Source organism: Pantherophis guttatus, chromosome 2 (assembly GCF_059756535.1).
Source record: "Pantherophis guttatus breed Tessera chromosome 2, ASM5975653v1, whole genome shotgun sequence".
Lineage (NCBI taxonomy): Eukaryota > Metazoa > Chordata > Lepidosauria > Squamata > Colubridae > Pantherophis > Pantherophis guttatus.
In genome coordinates this window covers 199144039-199163489 of record NC_142064.1, presented here as the reverse complement: position 1 = coordinate 199163489, position 19451 = coordinate 199144039, and the positions used below count along the sequence as shown (strand labels likewise).

The 19451-nt window shown below is 37.4% G+C and overlaps 1 long non-coding RNA gene across 3 annotated transcripts in view; it reads right to left on the bottom strand.

Moving 5' to 3' along the window:
• The window catches only part of LOC117654986 (uncharacterized), a 222548-nt gene that overhangs the window by 67742 nt on the left and 135355 nt on the right, over window positions 1-19451 (bottom strand). For all 3 annotated transcript variants that reach the window (XR_015732588.1, XR_015732589.1, XR_015732587.1), the window contains one exon: window positions 7157-7219. This is a non-coding gene — a long non-coding RNA (uncharacterized LOC117654986). The remainder of the gene's footprint in view (window positions 1-7156; window positions 7220-19451) is intronic.

Here is a 19451-nt window from a genome sequence, read left to right as displayed (position 1 = left end):
TCCAAAAAGACAGAAATAGTGCTATCCCAGTCTCCCATAAGTCTCAGAACAAACAACACAAAATGTCTGACAAACCTGAAAGTGATGATTTGAGATATCATCCCACTATGGCCATTTAACAACTTGATCTACATAGGAAAAAACCCTGACTACAAAAATATTATACATTTGAACCTATGAATTAAAAGAATATATATATATATATATATATGTGTGTGTGTGTGTGTGTGTGTGTGTGTGTGTGTGTGTGTGTGTGTGTATGCATATATATTTCATTTATCCTAAATCAAAATTACTGTCTCTATTTCTTAGTAACAGTACAGACTTGATTTTAAAAATTCATTCTTATCTTGTTCAGAAAAGGCTATTTACCGATTGAAATTCTCCATTTAGGAAGTCTTCAAAAGATGCTAATACAATTGTCTAAGCTTGAAGAGGACTATAACATTCAGTAAAACACTGAAGATGTTCCTTCCTTCATATATTTTTTCCAATTCAATCCTCATATATTCTTCCAGTGTAATCAACCTCAATATATTTCTTTTTTACTAGACAGTCACTTTGTGCTTAATACAAAGTCATTCATTTTTCCCCTACCTCTTTAGTTTTACCATACACCTTTTAAGTACCCCGTTCTCATGGCATTCAACTTCTTTTATTTTTTTTTCCCTGATTTATTTATTTATTTCATTTATATAGCTGTCCTTATCACACAACCAACTTTGGGCGATTTATGGGGAATAAAAATGCAATCCTCCACAGCATATAATTATCCCCAAGGATAAATAATAACCCCACTCACACAAGGAAAAGAACACATTGACAACCAGAAGAAGTCATCTTAAACCTGACCTGAATATCTGGAGAAACAGCTAGCTAGGTCTTCAAGACCTTGTAAAAGCTTAACAAGATGTGAATCTCTGGGAGGATGTGTTTCAAAGGGCAGGCGCTGCCAGTGAGAAGTCACAACTTTGGGGTGTAGACTTGGTGTAAGCAGAAATAATGGGAGAAGAATGCCATTTCTCATTCATTTTATATATCAAAGTGGCAGAAATATGTTCCCCTAGAGCCATTTTTACTTCTTCTGAAATGAAAACTGAATGAATGAATTCATTCATCACAAGAGAGGACATATTGACCAGTAGTTCTACTAGCATTTTCTGCTTATTTCCCCATCCTTAGTTAATATTCTACTAAGATATGTATTCTCATCTACTTGCTCTAGCTTGTTATTATCTATGTATAACATTATTGCACTTTATATTCTATGTAATCAAAACAAACAATCCTAGTTCTAAACTAATATTTACTAATGTTCATTCTTGTGTTCCTCATCTCTATACACTCTCACTTCATCCTCACCCATCCTTTAACGTACACAAGTCCCTCTTAATTGTACTCATTCAAACTGTTATTGTTAGAAATTCTGTATATAATCCTACAGAACACACAGCGCACAATCTACATGGGCCTTTGCTGCTTAACTGTGACAAGGAAGCAGAAACTTTATACAGAGAATAATGGCGCATAGCAATGGTGGGTTTCTATCAGTTCGCCCCGGTTCGAGTGAACCGGTAGTGGCGGCAGTGGGAGGCCCCATCCACCCGCCCGGACGTTATCACAGACTGTCAGCGCATGCACATGCACAGAAGCACTGTGCGCGAGCGAAGCAAGCGCATAGACACACACGCTCACATTTCCGAACCGGTAGCGAAGGTAAGTAGAACACACTACTGGTGCATAGAGTTCCACCTTGGATGCAACTACAAACTTATAAATACTGCCATCTACTGGCTGAATACTAATGTAATTGTTGCACAAAGTACATGAACAATGTATTCTAACAGTTGCACTTTTTTAAAAAAAATGTTTCTGATTATCTTATCAACACTATTCATTGAAGCAAGTCCATCTGTCCCCAATTCATTTTATCTATATCACCCAGTCCAGCAGGAGAGACTTGCTCTGAGTGTTGTCAGCTAAGGAATGTCAGTGGTGAAGCTTGGAAGGAGAGCTTTTTCTGCCATGGTATCTGCATTTTAGGAACATCTTTCCCTCTGAGATTAGGTTAGACATGAGACTGCTGGCCTTGAAAATTTGATTTTGTGCCCAGGCCTAAAAACCCAAGTATCCGATAGAGCTGAATCTCTTGGATTTGTTGATGAACATTTTGTGATGCTCAGCTGCTGCGTGGTTTTAGTTTTCTATTGTGTATTAAAACCATTTGCCTTCCTTCACTGCAGATGATTCTTGTTTTGATAAGAAATGCCCAGACTGCATGAAAAACATACAGTAGAAAGGCATACCTGTCTTTAATTTGCATTCTTGCTACCTACAATATTAGCTCCCACATCAGAAATTGTATTGGCACTGCAGTTTTGGAAAATAGCTTACAGGCAAACAATATCCCTTTAATTTCATCTACAAAGAAAAGAGCTGTTGTGGCTAGAAAAAGGGTGAAAGAGACAGAAAGATAGTGGTATGTTGGTCTCCCCTTTGTGTTCCATAATGACTTTGTTATAGGTAATTATAGGCCTGTTAGAAAATGGTAAATCAACCCACAATTTAGATTTGCATCCTAAGAGGAAGCCATGGGTTGACAATGTGGTAAGGGAAGGAGAATTTTTCTCTGCTGCAACTCCAACTCATGAAAAAAATATGTTACTAGAAGAAAACATGAACAAAACAAAGCTTTTAATGAAATCCGAGTTATCTCTTTGGTATCTAAAAAGGACTACTTTGGATTTTTGTTTATCTTGAATGTGTCTAGATCACAGGTGTCAGACTCACCACATCATATTGCTGTCATGTGATGTTTCACAACATTTTTCTCATTCGTGGAGCTGGGGTGGGCATGGCCTGCGCATGACGTATCCAATCCACAGACCTCCAGTTTGACACCCCTAGCCTAGATGTTCCACAGAAGTGAGTCAAACTTAGTAATTAAGCCCGTGGATTGATTTTAATTCTGGTCTGTCAGTGACAATATATAAATGAAAGATTGAATATATAACTCAAGCCAACCTAGTTCTCATTCTGCTATATTCCTTGTTACACGCCATTTCAAAAGTGTGCTAAGTACTAATAAATTGCCCACATGCAAATGATTTACTAAAACAGTAGTCATAGATTCTCACAGCCCCAATGGACTGTCACCGAATGTTATCACTGGGCCTTCAGTAGACTTAACCTACATTTCACTACTCTAGAACAGAACATGGTTTTTCAAATACTAATAATAATACCCCCATCATTCAAGGTTGGTCAGCAAGCTTTATGAACTAAAGCAAATAATTCAATATTTTAAGGCCGTTTCAGTACAAGGCACTGAAACTGTTTATATAGTCAACAATCTTCTATCCCTGTCCCCTCCTTCTCATTTTTACATGGATTTATCCTGCCCTTTGACATCAGGTTTAGCAAGAGATGTATTTCTATCTTATAAAAAGGGATTTATTTTAAGATCTCCATTCAGGATTTATGTCACCTTAAAAGATTTAGTGCAACTGCAACATCAGGGGAAAATCTTTGGTGCAGAACAGAAGATGCATGGATAGATTGAGAACAATGATAGAATAGCTGGCATTAAAATGACGATATTTCCTAAAATCTCATTTTTATTTCAATCACTCCCAGTTCTATTGCCTTTCTCTTCATTTTGTATGAATAACTATTTATACATAATTATTTTAAAAAAGAATTAGGCAAACTTTACATTTTAAACAAAAGCATCGTGGTTATTTAGGAATATCAAATATGAAGATGGATGCCTTCCAACAAAGACAATTTCCTTCATTTAATTAGGAGGTCAAGTAATGCTAATAGATAGAAATTGAGTTACTGTTGCACTCCCTATTGATCAGGGAACTACTTTCCTTCTTTGAAAATAAGATATTTAAAGTTGTTCAACAGAAAACACGATAAAATAAGATTATTATAGAACTAGAAACTTATTCATAGATGAAAAACTATTAGTGAGTATATCCAATAAAAGAGAAGATATGTGATTTAGGATTGAAGTGTGGAGTTCTTGGTGTTCTCTGGACATTGTGGAGTCCTTTGTGTTCTCTGGCTTGCAGACATTTCATTACCCAACTAGGCAGGGGGTGGGTTCTACTTACCTTTACTACCGGTTCGCAACGGGGCCACGTGCACATGTGCAGAAGCATTCTGATGACATCAGGGTTGGTGGGCGGAGCCTCCCTTTGGTTTTATTACCGGTTCTATAGAACTGGTCCGAACTGGGGGCAATCCATCACTGCAACTAGGTAATATCAGTGCAAGTAAGTGTGTGGTTTGTTCTTTGTTTATATATGGTTATTTTTTGAGAGGGGTGTGGTTTTAGTATGGTGTTTAGTATGATAGGATGGTATTTGTGAATGTATTTTGGGAAAAATACTTTCAACTTAGTATTAAATAAGGTAAGATCAGTCAATACTTCACAAAACAACATTTGAAGGAAGGTTTCAATCTCTTTTATCTGAAAGCAAGGGATTCCCATTGGTGATACATAAAACATAGAATCCATGACAGGATTACTTGAAAATATAGGAAGATTCATTGAAATTTAATGCATTCACTGGCATTCCTTGTGTCAAAGGATTCCAAGTGGAAATGACTGTTTAAAAATGTTAGAATAAAATAAATAAGTCTAATTTATAGTGGCACTCCACCAAAAATGCAGATGGTGTTGCCAATGTTTGATAACAATTCCCAGTAGGCAGTCTTTTTGTTAACATTTTAGCAAATGTTTTGAATTTTTCTTTTTTTTTTCTTTTTTTTTTTTGGGTATTTTTATTGTTAAAGAATAACAGAAAAAAGAAAAAAAAGACAATACAAAAATCAATAGTAAAAAAAAATTTTTTTTTCCCAATGTGCTATACAAATGGAAAGGAAGTTTTAGGAAATTAAAGTCTTCAATTCTTCCAGAAATCTCTTTGATAAGGTACTGGCGCCGATTCATCCAATCTCCCAAGTGCAAAGTCCAAGAAAGCATATCAGAACACATTTCCCATTCTTCCTCCTCTGGTCCTCTTGCATCTCAGAAGAGGCTGGTTGATAAGTAATCATGGAAGCAATACTTTTAGAGTGTTCTTGTATATATATATAAATCCAACTATTTGGAAATCAAATGTCTGACCCACTTCAGATTAGATAAACAGTGTAGGACTGATGAGCTGATTCAGCCAGAGTAAGTAGAAAAACTCATCTGGTAAGCAAAAACTGATATATTCATTTCAGGAGAGCTTAATCTGAGGAACATATTGTTCTTTTAAAACTGAATATGTTGGTTTTCTTGCAGAGCCTAAAAAATTTCTTTTAGGCAGGTAGAAATAGCAATAGCATACAGAAAAATATTGGTTGTCTTGCCTCCATCCCAAAAAGCATAAATATTTTTATGTATTTTTTTTATTTTTCTTGATTTATCTTTTTTATGCAATGTGTATTGCTGCATGTAATTCCTCGTTGGTGGGAAATGGATAGCAATAACTTGGCTTGTAAATAGAGATGCTAGCTTGTGGAGAATAGCGTGAGCATGCTTGAGGTAAATTGTTATTTAGTTTTGCCTGTGGCACACTGGTCAAAATGAAGCAATACTGACCAGTTCTGTTCTCACGCAACGAATGCTGCAGGTGACCCAGATATGTCTGATGCTTATAACCTAGTCAAGAATCAACTGTTCCTGTCAGGAAGTCTGTCAACATGAAAGTAGATGTATGTATGTATGTATCAGTGGTGGGTTTCAAAAATTTTTACTACCAGTTCTGTGGGCATGACTTGGTGGGCATGGCGAGGCTTGGTGGGCATGGCATACCTTGGTGGGTGTGGCAGGGGAAGGATACTGTAAAATCTCCATTCCCTCCCCAACCCAAGGGAAGGTTACTGCAAAATTCCCATTTCCTCCCAATCAGCTGGAACTTGGGAGGCAGAGAATAGATGGGGGCGGGGCCAGTCAGAATTTTTACTACCGGTTCTCCGAACTACTCAAGATTTCCGCTACCAGTTCTCCAGAACTGGTCAGAACCTGCTGAAACCCACCTCTGGTATGTCTGTATGTCTGTTATTTATTTATTTATTTATTTATTTATTTATTTATTTATTTAATTAATTAATTAATTAATTAATTAATTAATTTTACCCTGCTTTTATTATTATAAATAACTCAAGGTGATAAGCATATTTAATACTCCTTCCTCCTCCTATTTTCTCCACAACAACCCTGCAAAGTGGGCAAAATTGAGAAAGAGTGACTGGCCCAAAGTTATTCAGCCAGTTTTCATGCCTAAGGCAGAACTAGAACTCACTCTCCCAGTTACTGGCCTGGTACTTTCACTACCAGACCAAATTGGCTCTCCATTGTCATAGTAATGTCATCTTGTTTGGCTGAGAACTCAAAATGATTTGCAGTGAATGTTAGAGGGAGTGTAAGAATGCAACAAGGAACCATTTTTAAGTGCAAGGAAAGTATCCCTGATAGAGAAATAACATGTACAATTGCATAGCAATTGCATAGCAATTGTTTGAGTGTTTTATAAAGGTGGGGAAATGGATGGAGAAATTTTAAGATGTACAAGTGCTGATTGTAAGAGAGTGAATAATTTGTTTTCTGTTGCAAAAAATGAATAGTTACCAACAGCAGTTAAAAATGACAGATTCTGATTCAATGTGATTCTTTCCACTTTATTGCTTGGTTGGTTATGTTAGAAAAAGGATAAGGTTTGCTGAATGGAACACGTCCACTAAGGAAAAAAGCTGGGGTAAAATGGGTGTTGAATCATGATTGTGGCTTGAGTACAAATGTTGGTCACTAAAAAGGAAAAGGATGTTGAGGTGCTTTGGATAAATAGAAAAAATAGTAAGGCTGAATTGCAGTGCAAATAAATGAGAAAAAAAGAGTTTGACAGAAAAGAGAAGTTTAAATTTCATCTTTTCTTGACTTACTGGGAAGTTTTTTGTCTCATTGTGATCTGGGGAGTTGGTCGGCATACAATTTAATATATAATTATTGATATTATTATTAAACAAAAGGAATCATATGAATAGCTATAAGGATATGCCAGAAGCAGAGATAGTTTGGATGAATACAAAGCTACAGAGAGATTCAGTGAACGATGTTGCTCTAAACGAAATTTAAATGTCCTTTCTTTTTTCTTACCTCTTAGATTTTACCATCTGTTTCTTATATTTTTGATATATTTTTGCATGATGTGGCATATTCCTAAAGAAAAAAAGATGATGGATAAGTATATATGTATGTAAACATCTTTTTATTTCATTTCAACAAAAAATATACAAAAAAGATAAAATAAAGTGGTGTGGTTTTCCAAGCTCTGAAGAAGAGATCCAATTAAAAGGTATGTCTACATTTTGGACAAGTCATAACAATGCATTACAATTTACAGCAAAACTGAAATTCTCTCTCTCTCTCTCCTCTCTCTCTCTCTCTCTCTCTCCCTCCCTCCCTCCCTCCCTCCCTTCCTCAACCACTGGAACTAATTGCACACAAATACCACTGAGTTCTGTGGGAGAGGTTAGTGGCCAATATTCTTTTCAGTGTTGCTAAATGAGTCAAAACTGTTTCCTATACGAAGGAGCATATGATTAAAAATATTTGAGAAGAACACATAACAACTCAGTACCTTTCATCTCCTTTTCAATTACCTGTACTTTTAAATCTATAATTTGTATTAAATAAAAAATGCCCTTTTAAAATAACCGTTCAAGGAAGCAGGATTTCAGTAAATAAATAGAATAGAATAGAATATATCTTCCCAGACCCTTATGAAAGTTCTGAAGAGAGTTCTGAAGTAGATAAGTATAATTAATAATTTCCAGTAAATCAATACATACTTAGTTCAAAACATTGTAACACATTTATCTGTTACAACTGTAAAATAGCACTATTTCTTTTCTAATCAATTGAAAAACTATCCAGCTATTAATAGCAAGTTATATCCCAATTTTGTAATCTAAAGTACTTATGTAAAGTGCATTACTGGTTTTCCACATTTGACTTTTTGAGACAGCATCTAGTCTATCAAAGACCTAAATTATGTAAAATCAAAAGAGTTGTATTGAAGCATTGTTCTACACCAGACTACTTCTCTTTGCCAGTCCATCATAAAACGGTTGGAAACTAATAACATTTCTGCACCCTTAAGACCTGGAAACCCTACATCAACCAATTGGTACCTACCTAACAGCCAGCCAATAGGACAGTGAAAAGCAGGTCATCCACTTAGTATCGCTCTTGAGCTATCTCAAGTCCAGAAGCAAAAAAAAATATCCCTACACATGCCACTACACATAAAAAGGAAATAATTTGCTACTTTTGCCTTCCCTTTGCCAATTCACCTTTTCAGCTCATGTTAAGCCCAGATGTTTCTCCCAGATATGTTAGCCCTGGAAAAACCAATCAGAATAATTTATATGAAGGGATGTTGTCTGCAAGGATGCTCTTCCCGAGTTGCATTTCAAAGCCTCTTGCAAGCTGTGTGGGTAAACTAATAGCACAGGAGCATTATTGCAATGGGGCACTTTTTAAATTAACTATTGCTGATTGTTGCTTTAGCTGCTGGAATGGGGTATGTGCAAGTTCTTTTTAAACAATGGCTATAAGCAGAGAAATAAGTATAATTAGCAATAGCTTACTGTATATACCGCTTCATGGTGCTTTATAGACCTTTTTAAGCATTTACAGAGTCAGCATATTGCCCCCAACAATCTAGGTCCTCATTTTACTGACCTTGGAAAGATAGAAGCCCTGAGTCAAGGCTTGAACCATTTGGAATCAAACTCTTGGAGCGAGCAGTGAGTTAGTTTACAGTACTGCATTCTAACCACTGCACCACCACGGCTCTCTTTAGCTCCCCAAACCAGCTGAAAATATGACATCCAGCAGCTATGAGCTCAGGGTGACCAAGATCTTGCCTTAGTTATCTTTAAAAGGGTATGTGTGTGTGTTGTCTTTGAGTCAGTGTAGACTCCTACTGATGGCATGGACAAGGTCCCTGCAGTTTTCTTGGCAAGATTTTGGAAGTGGTTTGACATTGCCTCCTTCTTCCTAGGGCTGAAAGAGAGTGACTAACCCAAGGTCATCCAGCTAGCTTTGCACCTAAGGAGGGACTAGAATTCACAGTCTCCTGGTTTCTAACCCAATGCATTAAGCACAGCTCCAAACTAGCTCTTACTGACATTTATTTCATTTCATTTTCATTTTCATTTTATTTGATTTATATACCACCCTACTCCCGAAGGACACAGGGCGGTGAACAGCCACAGATAAAACACATAAATACAAAATTTAAAAGCAAAGTAAAACCAAATTAAACAATTTGGCCCAAGACAGATTTAAAACACCCCAATAATTTAAAACAGATTAAAATTTACATTTTAAAAAGGGAAAAAAGGGAAAAGATTAGGCCAGGCCAGCCTGATGGAATAAAAAGGTCTTAAGAGTGCGACGGAAGGTGCGCAGATCCGGGATCCTCCGTCTCTCCGGGGGGAGCTCATTCCAGATAGTAGATGCCCCCACAGACATCGACATTGTTTGGCTGACGGCACCTGGAGGAGCCCTCTCTATGAGAGCGTACCGGCCGGTGGGAGGCTATTGGTGGCAGCAGATGGTCCCATAGGTAACCAGGTCCTAAGCCATGGAGCGCTCTAAAGGTGGTAACCAAAACCTTGAAGCGCACCCGGAAGACCACCGGGAGCCAGTGCAGTTCAGGCAGGAGAGGTGTTACATGGGAACGCCATGTCGCTCCCATAACCACCCGCACGGCCGCACTCTGCGCCAGTTGGAGCCTCCGGGTGCTCAAGGGGAGCCCCATGTAGATGATTTACTTGAAGTCAAAGATTCTTATGTTAGCCATCTAACTTAAAAGTCATTGATCTGAAAGGATCAGAAATGTGAACATTTTTTCAATCAAAATTAAACCTCCCTATAGTTTGTTATGCTAAATTAATATAAGAAAAGCAGAGAAAATGTTTATTTAATCATTAAAAATTAAATAAATTATTACTATTTCAATAACAACAACTTTTTATTTAAGACTCCATATCAAAATATTTTAATATTAAAATATTCTTTAAAATATTTAAAATATTTTCCATTCTCTTTTACTACAGAGCAGTGTTCAGTGGAACCCACAAGAAAACAAAATATCCTGTATTTTGGCTACATTAATGAACAAAAGTCAGTGTTTGCTTTTGGGATTAATTGCCTGTTCTTCTATTTTTAAATTTATGTTGTTAATCTTTTTAATTGCTTCTTTAAATGTTTTTTTAAAGTTTTACTCAAGGCAGCTGATGTAAAAATAGAACCAAGAAGTAAAAGCAGATAGGAATGTCTTGAATAAGAAGAATAGTCTTGTTCTGCTGTACTGGAATAGCAATAGCACTTAGATTTATATATTGCTTCACAGTGCTTTTACAGCCCTCTCTAAGCAGTTTAAAGAGTCAGCCTATTGCCCCCAACAATCTGGGTCCTCATTTTACCGACCTCGGAAGGATGGAAGGCAGTGGTGGGATTCAGCCAGTTCGCACCACTTCGGGAGAACCGGTTGTTAACTTTCTGAGCAGTTTGATGAACTGCTTGTTGGAAGAAATCATTAGGGCAGAGAACCGGTTGTTAAATTATTTGAATCCCACCACTGATGGAAGGCTGAGTCAACTTTGAGCCTGGTGAGATTTGAACTGCCATATTGCAGTCAGCTGGCAGACAACAGAAGTAGTTTCAGTACTGCATTCTAACCACTGCGCCACCACGGCTCATAGCATGTAAACCTCAGAAAATAAAATACAAAATCATGAGTAAAACTGATGTGGTGAAACTAGTTTTGACACCTTCCTTTCCTGAGCAAAGGACGGCTAAAAGCTTACATTTTCCAAAAGCTATCAGTCAAGGAAAAGTATTGTCTAGCACATAGGTTTATAGAACAGAAAGAATGTGCCAGGAAAGTGATACTAAAGTTAGGAGTATGGCTTTTATAAGAAAGCATTCTTATGGCTAGTGCTTAAATGAAAGAAAGCGGATGACCCACGGATAGCCAAAAGTCAGAAAGAATCTAGTAATCACCTTTCGAGATTAACCGTTTTATTTAAGGAATAAGCTTTCATGAGCTCCAACTCACTTTCTCAAATGCGTGTGGTGAATGAAAAGTCTGAGGTACTTAAATCTATCCACAGCTAAGACTCTTTCATCCATTATAGGGAGAGAGCAGCTCATTTGAGAGCATGAAATGCACAGGTCAGTCAGAAAAGGGGGGGGGAAAAGACTCCACTGAGAGAAAAAGAAGTCATAAGAGGCTCAAAAATACCAGCCTAACCAATAGGAGACATTTATATCTAGACGATGCAAAGGAAGTCTTTTATACAAGGAAATGAGATAAAAATGCAGAATGCCTCTTCTACCTCTGAATGTGTTGCCGCTAATGACCAATAAGTTTATTGGTGCAGAAAGCCAAAATTGCTGCAAAATTGCATTCCAAGAAAAAGAATGTACAAAAGGAAACGTATTACAGGTTGGGTTTAATTATTTTCTGTAGATGATGATGATGATGATGATGAGGAGGATGAGGAGGAGGAGGAGGAGGAGGAGGAGGAGGAGGAGGAGGAGGAGGAGGAGGAGGAGGAGGAGGAGGAGGAGGAAGAGGAAGTACACTGGGGAAACAGAAAAGTTGAAACTTGTTATTAGTCTTTTATGCACATACACATTCCCATCTCTTCATCCTCACCAGGGAGAGCATATTCAAATACAGTTTTCTACTTGAAGTCAAACTTAAAACAACCATTAGATTTTTTTAAAGCAGTTAGTCCCCTTTAACAATTTGAACAAAGCAGTTAAAAGACAAATCTACCATTGTTTGTCTTTTAACTGCTTTGTTCAAACTATTAGATTGTTTTAAAGAAAAATTTCCTCGCTCATTGTTTCTCCTAGTAATAGTCCAGATTCTGCAGCCCTAAAAGAAACTCACTATTTTTTTTTTCATATAAATCAGCCTAAAGATCCAAAATAAAATGGCTTGTTAACTCATCCTTCCCCAGTTTAAACATGATCCTTTCTGCATTAGTTAAATGGCACTACCAGTTTTACAACTATCTCAGAAAAGGGGAAAAAATATAATTATGCTGGTAGCCAGGATGGGTTTCTACTATGATACCCTAGTGTGGGATTTTCCTCTTTCAATTTTCCTATATAATTGTGAGACACCACTCTACAGATGGAGATAACTTGCCATCTGAATTAAGAACCTCCTATAGCAAACTAATATAATATTTTTATAGTAGGCACTGAGAGAATCGTAATTCATATTTCATAAGAGCTAAACTTGCATTAATGACAGTGTCGCCATCCATTACAGTTTTTATAGAATCAGTTGTGTAATACTATCATTATGGTGGCAGGGAAAGTGAAAAAACTTCAGAAAAAGCATTCTGAATCCTCCAGAAAACCCTTAGTATCTTGCCAGTGGGATACTATAGTGCTGTTTGCTCACCAAGCTATGTCTCAGAATGCTATGAAAAAAGTTCATAGGAATTCTGATTGATATGGGGAAAAGCAAATGATGTAGTATTTAAGGTAAGCTTTTAGTTGCATCTTATTGCAATGGCAGCAAGGGTGAGCTCTCAATCGCATGGATGATAACATTCACAACCTGCTGAATTAGCTAGGTTATGAAATAGCAATAGCAGTTAGACATATATACCGCTTTATAGTGCTTTTCAGCCCTATCTAAGTGGTTTACAGAGTCAGCATATTGCCCCCAACAATCTGGGTCTTCATTTTCCTGACCTCAGAAGGATGGAAGGCTGAGTCAACATTGAGCTGGTTAGCCTGTAGTACTGCATTCTAACCACTACACCACCACGGCTCTTAGTCAAGTTTAACTCACTGAGGGAAGAACAGAAGGAAGCATTATGTTGGAGAGATAATGGGCCTGGTGGCTCAGCAGACTGATAGCATTGTGATTAACACCAGCTGTCTGCAATTACTGTAAGTTCGAATCTCACCAGGCTCAAGGTTGACTCAGCCTTCCATCCTTTCTAAGGTAGGTAAATTGAGGACCCAGTTTGTGGGGGCAATAAGCTGACTTCGTATAAATATACAAAAGTATGAAGGCTATTGCTTAACGCACTGTAAGCTGCCCTGAATCTCCAGAGAAGGGCGGCATATAAATCAAAATTAAATTAAAAAAAATAAATAAAATAATATTGGATTGAACACCAAAAACAGGCATTTTTTTTAAAGTAAAGTCTCCCTTGAGTTTTTAACATGGCAAAAACTAGTAAGTATATGCTTCATTGATTATAGAAAGTTCTTCAATTGTATTGATCATGTCAAGCCATAGAATATACCCTGTTTCCTGAAAATAAGACATCCTCTGATAATAATTGGGCTTTTGAGCGCAGGCACTAAAATAAGCCTCCCCCCGAAAATAAGCCCTCCTCGAAAATATTTAAATGCAGAGCTGGAAATCAGGTAAGATGGCAAGAGAAGCCCATCTTGCTCCACGTGCCCCAAAATAATAAGAACTCCCTGAAAAAAAGGCCAAGCACTTATTTTGGGGTTCAAAAAAATATAAGACAGGGTCTTATTTTTGGGAAAACACAGGTACTAGAAAAATGGGAATTCCAGAACATCTCATTGTCAGTATGCAAAACCTATATACAAATCAGGAAACTACAACGAGGACCAAGCAGGGTAAAAAAAGGTTGGCTCCAAATTAACAAAGGGATGAGACAAGACAGTATATTCTCCCTTTATTTATTCAACCTAATGCTATAAATATATATTAAGGAAAACTTGATTGGAAGAAGATAGGCATGGTTTTAAAATTGGTGGGACAACATCAATAATTTGCACTCTGCTAAATGATACTATTCTGATAACTGAAGATGCAAAGAGTTGCAAGTTCTATTACTAAAAATCAAAAAGCAGAGGAAAAAGTGGGACTAAAATTAAATACAAATACAAACTAATAACAACAGGAGAACAATCAGCCTTAGAATTGATAGTGAAGATATTGAAGGAGTAAATAGCTTCTGCCTTCTAGGCTCAACCATCAACTGTAAAAGAACAAGTAAAATCCATCTAAACAGCAGACTTAATTTTTACTGCCAGCTCTTCAGCCTTATCAGCTGTTTTGATCAACAATAATCTTTCATAATTCTCTTGTCATTCAGGTGTAATCAGGTCCTCCTAGCAGTATGAGTGAGAAAAGTAAAGTTTTATATGCAAGCAAGAAAAAACAAATTCACAGGTATAGAATAGGTGGTACCTGGCACAATAGCAGCAACTGTGAGGGGGATCTTGGAGTCCTAGTGGACAATCACTTAAATATGAGCCAGCAGTGTGCTGCAATTGCCAAAAAAGCCAACACAGTCCTGGGCTGCATCAATAGAGGGATAGAATTAAGATCATGGGAAGTGTTAGCACCACTTTGTAATGCTTTAGAAAAATCACACTTGGCATACTGCATCCAGTTCTGATGACCATGGTACAAAAAAGTTATCGGGACTCTAGAAAGGTGCAGAGAAGAGTAACAAAGATGATTAGAGTACTGAAGGCAAAAACATATGAAGAATGGTTGAGGAACTGAGTATGTCTAGTCTAACAAAGAAAAGGACTAGGGGTGACATGGTAGTATTCTTCCAATATCTAAGGATCTGCCACAGAGATGAGGGGATCAATTTATTCACCAAAGCAGATGAGGGCAAGTCAAGATATAATGGATGGAAACTTATCAAGGAGAAATCCAAGCTAAAACTAAATTTCCTGACAGTGAGAACAATTGATCAGTGGAACAGCTTGCCTTCAGAAGTTGTGAGTGCTCTAACACTGGAGGTTTTTAAGAAGAGATTGGACATCCATTTGCCTGAAATGGTATAGGATCACCTACTTGAGCAATTAGGTTAGACTAGAAAACCTCCAAGTTCCCTTCCAACTCTATTATTCTATTACTCTGCTTCCTCAGCCCTTTTCCACAGTGAACTGTGAATTTTCCTAATAGCCTTTTTATGCATATTTTTTTGGAATGGACTTCCTTGTTCCTCAACTCCCTTTTAAAAAAGAAGAGTGATGCAGGGTAAGTTGCCTGTGCTGCCTATAGTTCCATTTAAGAATTTAAGAGTTTGGTTTTCTCAAGACTCCCGGGAAAAGGAAACAGCTAACTCTGTGAAATCATAGGATCATAGCAGTGGACCATTTTAAAACTCTTGAAACCTATTGTGCTATATTTCTTCCTCGTATTGGATGCTATGATTTACAATTAAGTTTCAATTATTGATTTCCTATACATTATCTGTTTAATGTATTCTGTCTTCTCCTGCCAGGTGGTGAAATGATTCATAGCACTGAAAAGTCTTTCCCCCAACCAACTTGGCTCTAAGTTGAACTGGCTGTTTGAAAAGGGAAGCAGAACATTAGAGGATCCAACACTGGCATTTCTAAAACTTCTGAAATCTGACAGGTTAAAAACTTTTGTCTTTCAAATATATCTTTAGTCTTACATTTTCCAAGAGACCTTTCGACTTAACATTAAATCCAGGGGCAAGATGATTTTTCCCCTTGGTAGTCACAGACCCTAGATTTTGTATGTTAGTCTGATGGGAGTTAAAATTGGAATGCTCTGTTTTCCCTAAATCTGATTCCAATTTTTTTTCTCATTTTATTTATTTGATGGCCCCTATTTTCTTTCTAAACCTTAACACAAAAAATCTATAGGACACAATCCAGAATTCTGGTTTATTTGATTTATACAACACTGATGTATGATTGTATCATACAATCATGCTCAGAAAATCAGAAGGCAGTTCATTGTGATTTTTTTTATTTGTATTCATTGGTGGCATTTCAATCACTTCTCCCACCTAAAAATTATTCTTGTGAGGATGATCACTAAATATTTAAGCTAGCAGGTTGCACCATTGAAATCAAGCTTAGAGACAGACATTCCTAAATCACTCTGCAGCTGTTATCTTAATAACATAGGCAAGAATTCTCCGACTGCACAGACATCCTCAGAGTTCAATGGATCAGTTCAACATAAAGGGAAAGTGAACTATGTGCATATTCATGATCTTCTCGTTGCCTCTCTCCTTTTCAATTCACTATAAAACATTTTCAGGGCACTGATTTTATTTATTTATTAAAAAACATAGTTATAGTCCTATATTTAATTGAGAAGGTGATCATACTGCCCTTTTTGGTGATCTACAATAAAAGTTGCTGGTCCCATTTCAGTTTCTCTAACCTAGCCAATGGTTTAGCTAGTTTAAATTCCACCTAAGTAGTTTAAATTCCACTTTTATTATTTAACATCTCCCTTTCACTCAGCTCAGCTGGTAAAACACCCTTCTTCACTTCTCTCCAAATATTTTCCATAAATTGGTGTCCTGCTTATGATCTGGCTTTCTCCGTTAAAGTCAACAGGCTGTCAGGGTTCCAAGTAACACCTCCAACTAAAAAAATCTCTCAAGGCTTGAATTTCCTCAACGTTCCATTTTATTGAAGATGTCATATTGGCACATCTGGGAAAACCCGAATCTGAAAGTTTCCAGGTTTTTCCCACCCAAGTGAAAGTTCAAGTCCCTGCCCAACACCCACATGTCCATCACATGGTTCAATCATCCACCGTCCAAATTGGAGATATCTCCCAGTCATCTGACTCCAGGTGCCAGGACAAGGTGTTTTTGACTCTCTGAGAAAGGAATGTTATTTTGACTACATATCACCCATACTCTATACAATCCCCCCTCCCAGTTTCCCACAGTAGAAAATGTGGCAGGCCTGAAGGCCCAAATGCAAAAGATGTCTTCCAGGTCTGACAGAGGCACCATTTGATTGGTTTGTTTGATGGTAAAATTTATTGGTCAACCATCTTACCACAAAGTAAGTCGGAACAACTTACAATATTAAAGACAAAACTATATAAAAGATAATGATATGGATACAATAAAAATCAATCTAGCTAAGAAGATGGGGAGGGATATGATGAGAATGGGAGGGAGTGGGACCTGTTGTTAATCTATTAACCATCTCTAATGTGAAACTCCTCTTTCGAAGCCCCAAGCCAACTGGCAGAGCCAGGTCTTTAAGCTATTACGAATGGTAAGTAGGGTTGGAGCAGACCTCATTCCAGAGGATAAGACGTTCCAAAGGGCAGGCCCAATGGCAGAGAAAGCTCTTCTCCTAGACCCCACCAGCTGGAATACCCTGGCTGATTGGGCTTGCAACATGCCTCCTCTGACAGGACAGGTGTGGCCGGCCAATCCCAGTGAGATGAGAGGGTTGTTCAAGTAGCCCAAACCCATGCCATGAAGGGCTTTAAAAGTAATTACCAACACATTGAATTGTACCTGAAAGCAAATTGGCAACTAGTGCAGCATGTGGAACAGTGATGTTGTTCCCACTTACTTTGTGGTAAGATGGTTGACCAATAAATTTTACAAACAAACAAACAAATAAAATGGTGCCTCTGCACTCTTCAGGTGTAGCTCTTCAAGGAAAGCCCCATGTAGAGCACATTGCAATAGTCTAATCACAAGATGACCAGAGCTTGAATGATTGAATGCAAGTTCTCCTGATCCAAGAATGGCCACAACTGGCACGCAAGCTGATGTTATGCAAAGGCTGTCCTAGCCATAACTTCCACCTACTCTTTGAGCAGGAATTGCCAGTTCAGGAAAAAACCCAAGTTGTGGATTGAATCCGTCTGGGGTAATGCCACTCCATCCAAACTAAATATGTTGAAGTCCTGTATCTTGGGCTCCAAAGACCTTCGGTCTTGCCAGAGTTTAGTCAAAGCCTATTGTCCCCATCTAGGCCGCCACAGCCTCTAAACACCATAGGAGACTAGCAATAGCATATGAACATATGATTTCAACAATATTTTAACTTTTTGAAAATGTATCAATAGACAAGTTTACAAATCATGAATTCAGCAGTTTTAATTAGCCAGGATAGTCCAATGGTGTAGCTTATTTTGTTTAAGTGTGTAAGATCCATGTTAGATCTACTCCAATCCTTTCTAACAACTTGCTGGGCCATTCTATTCAAGCTACAGTTCTGTCATTTTCATGCTTTCTAACATACTAATAAGCAAAGTTATTTAATAGGAACTTGCTGTTGACTTCTGTAACCTTCCAAATCTGAGATTGAGCCCTATCAATACATAACTAAAGCATACTAAGCAATTGGAGCACAATTATCCAATACAGCTTAGTTACTTCTCTAAAAGAAGTGAGCAATATTTAACTTCCTTGTAGAGTTTCAATACATCTACACATTAATACACAAAATGGACATATCTTGCCAAAATAATAACAGAGAAGAATGAGCTTATTTCTGTAACTTTCTCAAAATGTTATAATGGGAGGTATATTGAGAATACACACACACACACTTACACACTTACACATCAGCGAATGCATTTTATAGGTTTAAGGTTAAAACTAGTAACAGGAATTTCTGTTGCAAGCTTGCCATGTTTCCTTCAAAAGGCTTTCAGTGTATTTAAATACCCAACAATTTATAACAGATTTTCATAAAATGGGAACACAAATTACTACTGAACATTGATTGAGTGTGCCGAGGTCATTTAAATAGCCTCACAAATAGAAGTACAATGATGTGGCCTCTAAATCAGGCCTCCACAATAAAACAAAGCAGCTCTGTGAAATCTTGTTTTCACATTTCCTTTAATAAGTTGGTTATTAATCTTCTTTATGAAATCCACATTTTAATCTTAGTTTGTAGTCTGAATTAAATATTCAAATCCTTTAAATTTTTAAAGTCCTTTACATTACAACCCATATGTCATGAGCTTCTCAAGTACATTTTCATTTTAGAAAGGAGAACTGGAGGTGGTTGAAGATTTAACCAAGTCCATTCATTGGACCCACAAGCAATTACCTAGGTATCGTAAACACACACATACACACGTAGATTACTGATCATCAGGAAAAAATGAATGCTTAATCACAAGTTACTAATTTTCTAATTAGGAAATTGCAAATCAAAACGAACTAGCATTTGACATTTGTCAGTGCAAACCCATGGCATGACTGGATGGTGTGAAGCAACTGCCTCAGGCAGCAGATATTCAGGACAGAGAGTGGTAGGAAACTTTCAAAGGAAGGATGGCTTGCTCTTCACCTCCCATCCAGTTCTACTTCCATTCAGAAGCACTCGAGGATTCATTGAGCCACCCTACTATTGCAGTAAAATTCAGCTGTCGGACTGGTAGGCTTTTGATTATGGATTCTGGGGAGGAGTGAGTCAGAGATATCTCATCCTTTGCTTAAGGCATTAAAAATGCTTTGGGCTTTTCCTAGTGCAAACAGAAGAAGAAAGGCTAATTTCTACCAAGCAGAGAATCCAACAAATGGGATGCTCCTATCAGAGTAGTTCCTAAAAAAGCTTGCTTTGTCAAAGGGATTCCTCCTCTCCC